Here is an 8,125-nt window from a genome sequence, read left to right on the forward strand (position 1 = left end):
CTGTGATTTTCTAATGATCCTGTTGATTAGCATGCTCAGGTGTGTTTGATTAAGGTTAGAACTAAACTCTGCAGGAAAGTGGATCTCGTGAGCCAGATTTGAGGATCCCTGGCATATATGAAACAACAGATTCTGAAAAGGTCTCTTTTGGTTTGAGCCATTCCACTTCAACTGAGTGGCTAAAGAATGGCCAGTCAATGTTGTTTGTATTGTCCTAGTTGCATTACAGGGCTGACTACACAAAACCTGCATGGGCCTAAAGGATGCAAAAGTTGCTCTGGGCCCGAACGGGCTGGCCCACACTGGGCAATCAGGATTAATGTGGACAGTCCGCTAGTGTGGCCTGCTCACAGAGAGCCTGCGGTGAGCCCAAAGCTGTGGGCCTCACCTGGGCAAGCCCGCACTGGGCCTGTTTAGGTTTGGTGTGGGCTGGCCCTAGCCCACTGTGTCTGCAAAAAGCCAGCATGGGCCCCGCAGGGACATGTTTGCAGGGATGTGAAGCTTAGGGCAGATCAGACATTGCATTTTTAAGTTAGTTTGAAACATGTCACTTCCTGTTGCCAGTAGGTGGCGCTATGACTATAACCGAATATGATCATGTAGATGTCTTCAGGCCAGGACTCTATTCAAACATGTGAAGTTTGAGGCAGATTGGACATTGTATGCATGAGTTACAACAACTTCCTGTTTGATGGCATTAATAGCATGCTTTAGCACTTAGTAAGTGTTGCTAGCATGTTTGAACATGTTTTTGGCATGTTTAGCAAACAATGGCATATTTTACTGTATTGCTAATAGTGCATCACAGTGTTAAACATCACAAACATCACTCAGAAGGTGGCGCAATGATTATAACCAAATATGGGCATGTAGATGTGTTCAGGCCAGGACGGCCAGGACTGTTGTTAAGTTTGGGGCATATTTGATTGTTTACAGCCACATGAGGCTGTTAGAAAGCAGTTAGATTGAGAATAGAAGCAAGGATAAAATAACATTTTGTGTACCCACCCTAACAAAACGATAGCTGAAATGTGATACTTTATTCACTAAAATAAGTTTGATCTTACCATATCCAAAAACTCGCTCACTCTGCTGTTATTTAATAGATTAAATGCACTAGAATTTTATTGAATAGTATGTGGAGACACGTTTTTAATTAAAGGTCCCATTTTTTGTGGTTGTCGTCCACATATGACGCAATCATATTTTTGAGAGTTCTATTCACACGTTCCGTCATGTTTGTCTGAGGGTGATATGCTGTGGTTAACTTCGGTGTCACTCTCCATTTTTCACATACTTCTCTGAACACAGATGAGACAAACTGGGTGCCTCTATCAGAAAGAATGAAGTCTGGAACTCCCCAACGAGTTAAGATTTATTTTCTGAGAATTGTTGCAATACTTTGAGCGGTGGCATGACACATGGGGAAAAACTCAACGTGAGTAATAATCAACGAAAACCAGCAAGTACTCATTTTGCTGTGTACTCCGGGGTAGTGGACCCATAATATCAACTCCCAGCATTTCGGTTGGTTTAGTGGTGGTAATTGATTGGAGTTTCCCCGCAGGTTTCTGGTTATCATGCCGAAGGGTTTGGCATTTCACACATTCCCTGACAAGATGTTTTACGTCCGTCCACATCCCTGGCCAAAACGTTACTTCCTGGAGCCGCTTATAGGTCTTATAAATTCCTCTATGGCCACTCAGGGGATGTGAATGATAGTGCTGCAGGAGAGTTGGCCGGAGACTGCTGGGAACATACACTCTATAGTGTATTTGATCATTCTTCAGGTGAGTTTTATGATACAACTTGTCCTCTACCACTTCATATTGGTCCATCTGAGGGCTTTGTTCTTCTGCCACTGCTTGTAATAACTTTGTTATTTCACAGTCTTTATGCTGTTCCTCCCACAGGACAATATCTGTCACTGGAAGCTCTGGGTGTTGGTCCATCTTTTGCTTGGTGTAAATTGCTGTGATGGGAGAATTTGCTGTGATTGATGACCTGGACAAAGCATCAGGGGCGACGTTTAATTTCCCTTTACGGTATTCAATGACGCAGTTGAATTTTTGCAGTCTCAGGACCCATCGGATGAGGCGGATGTTGGTTTTAGTGGATCCCATGACCCATTGCAGGGCGGAATGATCTGTGACAACCGTGAAAAGTTTGTATTCAAGGTAGTGTTGCCACTTTTCTAAGGCCCATATAACTGCCAGACACTCTTTTTCTGTTGCCGTGTAGTTGAAGCTTATGCAATAACCTCCTCCCTGCCTGGATCTTTCCTCTGTGTGAGAATGGCACCCAGTCCAGTGTCACTGACATCTGTATATACAATGAAAGGAACTTGAAGATCAGGGTGGCCGAGAATAGGAGGCGAGGTAAGGCATGCTTTTAACTGCGTCGACAATTTAAACACCTGTCCCTTTTTTTCAGGGAATTGAGGGGCTCAGCAATTTTAGAAAAATTTGGCACAAACCGGTGGTACCAACTGGCTAATCCCAAGAACCTCTGAACTTCCTTCAAGGTGTTGGGAGCAGGAAAGGCACGAATGGCCTCAACTTTACTTGGATCGGCTGTGATGCCCTTAATGCTCACCGTTAAGGCTCACTGATTTCTGGAAGAAAAAACTTGCACTTTTCCAAGTTAATAGTCAAACCGGTAATTTCCAGCCTGTGGAGAACGGTTTTCAGATCACAGATGTGCTGGGCCACTGAGGGAGAATAAATAATGATGTCGTCAATATAGACAATGCATATTTTCGTTCTTAGCTCCCCCAGGACTCTCCATCAGCCTCTGGAAGGTCGCAGGTGCGTTTTTTAACCCAAAAGGCATAAAATTGAAGTGATATAGACCTGCAGACACGATAAAAGCAGTCTTGGCTTTACTATCAGGGTCCATTATCACTTGCCAATATCCGCTGTTGAGGTCTATGGTAGAGAAAATGGATACCCCGGAGAGGGATTCTAGGATCTCCGTGATGTTTGGGAGAGGGTAAGCGTCATTTTCTGTAGTTGGATTGACTTTACGGTAGTCCACACAGAACCTTAACTTTCCATTTTTCTTTGGAACCAGAACTACCGGTGAGGCCCAAGCAGAATGTGATGGCTGCACAATTCCCTCTTGCAACATTACCTCCAATTGTTCCTCCATTGCTTGTTGTTTGACAGGGGATAACCGATATGGCCGTTGTTTGATAGGAACCTGGCAGGTGGTATAGATATGATGTTGCAGAACATTCGTTCGCCCAGTTTGGTGAGTACATACTCGTGGGTTGCGTAGTTGTCGCTTTCCATCCATGGGTAGATGTGCTTTACTTACAGCGTCTCTAATTAATGTTGCATCGTCCACATTGTCAAAGTGTAACATGGTCAAGGAGGGTTGGGGAGGAGGAACAGCACTTAACAAGGTCAAGTTTAGTTTACTTTTGCTGGTTCTTTTCCCTTCCTTCATTGTTGGTGAGGTAAACAGTGGTTCACTGGCATTTCCAGGTTGAAATGGATGTTCTTCAGCAGGGTCAGACTCTAAATAATATTTTTGTTCACTGACATTAATTTGCAGGCCACTGAAAAAGATGAAGTCCAAACCCAGGATGATGGCATAAGCTAGAGCTTGAGAGGGAAGGACAACAGCAGGTACTGTAATGGCTTTATCGTGCAGATGAATATTAATGTTTATCCATCCTAGAGGACTCTCAGCTTTGTCATTAGCCAGGTAAAGAGGACCACAGGACCAAGGTTGAAGCTGAACAGATGTTGCAATTTGCTTCATGAGACTCTCGTGAATTAACGTGTAGCTTGCTCCAGTATCCACAATCGCTTTCCCCGACCAGGATCCAATGCTAATTGGAACTACTAATTGTTGTGGTATGGTCATGAATACATTCGATCTTGAAGGGGTTGAAATCTGAGTTTCTACTTGTGCCTGGGGTATTTCAGAGGCTGCTACATTGTTATTGGATGGTCATCCTCCTGACTTTGCAGAGTGGTGAGAATACTTTCCATGGGTGAAATGTTGTTGACCAGAAGACTGCTGGGAAGGTGGATGTACAAACATTGGGCAGTTGCCTGGAGGATGTGGTCCATTACATCTCCAACACTGAACAGGCGGTTTCTCATCAGATCGGTTGGATAAGTGTTTTTGTGAATTAGCTTATTGTTTAAGGCCCACACGAACTTCATACCGAAGCTGTTTTTCATCATCTTTTTCCAGTTGGTGTCCGAGTTTAACCAGAACTTCAACGGTGTTCACACAACTATGCAGCTGTCTTGCAAGGTAAGGCTTGATATTTTTTAGTATTCTTTTGACGATCTCATTTTCTGTTAGAGTGGCTTTCCATCTTTTACACAACGCTTGATAAGTGAATGCAAAGTCTCTCACTGATTCTTTCTCCCCTTGAACTCTAGTGCAGACACGTTCAGCCAGCTCGTCCTCATAGTCCTTGGGCAGGAAAGCAGAGAGGAATGCAGTCTCAAATTCCTTGCAAGTGGTTATATTGGAGCGACTTACTTTCCACCAGATGAGTTCAGTGCCATGCAATACTGTGTGGAAGGTAGCCAGGAGGTCTGCATCTGCCAAAGGATGTAGGGCCAGAAAATCTTGACACTTGGTCAAATACAATAGGGGGTCAGTATCATCTGTAGACCGCCCTAAATTGGGAAAAGTTAATTTAATATGATCACTGACCATAGGGGTTGGCAGAGGGGTAGAAACAGTCTCTGTTTGGTGTGTACAAGGAACTTGAGTTGTTGTTGTTTTTTTCGTTTGTGGTTCAACACTTTTCTTATTGTACACTTGGAAATCATTTCGCAGCTTGGCTACACAGGTATGACATTTGTCAATTTGTGTTGCACATTGCTGAAGATTTGTGGTTACATGATCAAGGCTACCCTGAAGTGTGTAGTGGATGGTTTTGATATACTATTGGACCACCACCTGTAGCTGTTCCACCTTATCCCAGACTGCAGAGGTGATGGTCGGTTCCAATTTCTGAATTTCCTTCGAGATAATCCGTTTCACAACCTTAACCAATTGGCCGGCCTCGGCTGCCTCTTGTTGTTTAGCTGCAGTCAGTAGGGTGACAACCTGTTGCTTGTTGGTCTCCACCTTGGCAGCATGATCGGTGATCTGGCACTCATGGTGGGAAGAGGAGGCCTTCAGTACATGTGTAAGCTCATTTACAGTTTTCTGCTGTCTTTTCATGGATTCCATCAGATTGTCCCAGTTACCTTGCAACTGAGCATTGGAATGTTGAATTTCCCTCCCAGGGGTTGGAAGGATGCCGGGTCTGCAGGAAAGTAGATCTCGTGAGCCAGATTTGAGGATCCCTGGCATATATGAAACAACAGATTCTGAAAAGGTCTCTTTTGGTTTGAGCCATTCCACTTCAACTGAGTGGCTAAAGAATGGCCAGTCAATGTTGTTTGTATTGTCCTAGTTGCATTACAGGGCTGACTACACAAAACCTGCATGGGCCTAAAGGATGCAAAAGTTGCTCTGGGCCCGAACGGGCTGGCCCACACTGGGCAATCAGGATTAATGTGGACAGTCCGCTAGTGTGGCCTGCTCACAGAGAGCCTGCGGTGAGCCCAAAGCTGTGGGCCTCACCTGGGCAAGCCCGCACTGGGCCTGTTTAGGTTTGGTGTGGGCTGGCCCTAGCCCACTGTGTCTGCAAAAAGCCAGCATGGGCCCCGCAGGGACATGTTTGCAGGGATGTGAAGCTTAGGGCAGATCAGACATTGCATTTTTAAGTTAGTTTGAAACATGTCACTTCCTGTTGCCAGTAGGTGGCGCTATGACTATAACCGAATATGATCATGTAGATGTCTTCAGGCCAGGACTCTATTCAAACATGTGAAGTTTGAGGCAGATTGGACATTGTATGCATGAGTTACAACAACTTCCTGTTTGATGGCATTAATAGCATGCTTTAGCACTTAGTAAGTGTTGCTAGCATGTTTGAACATGTTTTTGGCATGTTTAGCAAACAATGGCATATTTTACTGTATTGCTAATAGTGCATCACAGTGTTAAACATCACTTCCTGTTGACAGAAGGTGGCGCAATGATTATAACCAAATATGGGCATGTAGATGTGTTCAGGCCAGGACTCTTATCAAAGTTGTTAAGTTTGGGGCATATTTGATTGTTTACAGCCACATGAGGCTGTTAGAAAGCAGTTAGATTGAGAATAGAAGCAAGGATAAAATAACATTTTGTGTACCCACCCTAACAAAACGATAGCTGAAATGTGATACTTTATTCACTAAAATAAGTTTGATCTTACCATATCCAAAAACTCGCTCACTCTGCTGTTATTTAATAGATTAAATGCACTAGAATTTTATTGAATAGTATGTGGAGACACGTTTTTAATTAAATTATTATATATTTAATATTCAATATTAATATAATGAATAATACATTCATTTTAATCAAGGATTTATTGACTTTTAATGCACCTTATTTCAAAATGACTGAGCCTTGAGGTACTCCATACTGCACTTGTGATCGATGTGATACCTCTTCATTCACTGCTACGAATTGATGGCGGTTATACAAGTACGATTTGAACCATGCTAATAAACTTCCATTAATGCCAACAAAGTTTTCTGGTCTATTCAAAGGAATGTTGTGGTCAATAGTGTCGAACGCAGCGCTAAGATCCAATAGCACTAATAGAGAGATACAACCACGATCAGATGATAAGATAAATTACTGTCTCATTTCAGTTTTAGTTTGGCTCTAGTTTTGTATTTATTCCAGTTTATATGAAAAGGTTCATGTAGCGTGGATTAAAATTCATATACAGAGTAAATCCTTTTCACTGCACATGTTAAAAATAAGTTTCTCACAGTGCAATGAGAAACGGCTTGAGCTGCTTCGAAACACAGGATATCAACTCAGAACACGAACAAGAGAGGTGGTGCTTTTAATTTTTTAATTGTTTTAAAATGCAACATATCAATCATAAAATTAGTGAATTGGATATACTTTAACTTTAAATTACCCATTTAGCTTGCTTTAAGTTCTCTGATAAATTGCCAATAATTCTGACTTTAATCTGTTACTTTTCATCACCTGTACAGATTCTACCAACAGTGACTCAGCTAAATCTAAGGTAAGATCACCATCTAAATTGAAAAATGTGTTTTTTTTTAATTGAGAAAATGTGCTACCCATAAATATTTCTTAGTGTACATTTTGCATTATTTTTTATTATACATATTATACATACAGAGCTGCTGCTGGCCAAATGGGTGCCCTAATCCCATTTGGTAAGTGGTCTGGCGTTTGCAAGTTAGACTCCTAAAAAACTCCTTTGCTCATGTGCAAACAAGTGCGCGCACAACCGTGGATGATTTCAGTTTCCACTCATGTCGAGTCTGGGGTGTGCGATATACAGTATATCTCCGATAATATGGTAAGTGTTGTTTTAATGATGTGCAATCTGACATTATCAAGTAGGCTATATCACCAAATCACACACAGAGCGCACACACGTTGATTTATTAGTATATTAAAACTCAAAATTCCAGGCATTCGAAATTGTAGACGGCAAAAATGCTTCTGTATGCTTTTTATATTTATATAATTTAATATACTTAATCTTAACAATCTATATCACACAAAGAGTACCGTTTTTCTGCAGATATCAGCATGAACACATTTAATAATCATTTTATACAAGTTCAGTAAACCAGTAAGTGACTTACATTTAAGACATAATATTGCTTGTTTTTGCTCAATTTTACAAACGAAAATAGTTCCAAACACACAGCACTATTTTGTGTCTCTGAGCAATGGACGGTGTTTACTTATTGAATGAATCAGCTTTTTGAATGAATCGGTTGAATCTCAATGACTCACTGATTAACAGTCGCTTGCTGTCACCTACTGGCAGTTTTAAATTTCACATTTCAACTTTTTTTTTTCATGTTTTAAATTATTTCAAATGTATTCAACGATTTATGTTAAAAACAAAACATTAGGCCTATTTATGCATCTGTAACTGCAGTTTTAATGCATCCATGTCCCCCCTGAGCTACATTAAACTGTGTAAATACATCTAAATGCTATTTCAGATGCAGATTCCAGAAATGTTTTCTTATGTTGGAATGAAAGACAC

This window comes from Sinocyclocheilus rhinocerous, unplaced genomic scaffold (assembly GCF_001515625.1).
Source record: "Sinocyclocheilus rhinocerous isolate Xijiao unplaced genomic scaffold, SAMN03320098_v1.1 scaffold4658, whole genome shotgun sequence".
Taxonomy (NCBI): domain Eukaryota; kingdom Metazoa; phylum Chordata; class Actinopteri; order Cypriniformes; family Cyprinidae; genus Sinocyclocheilus; species Sinocyclocheilus rhinocerous.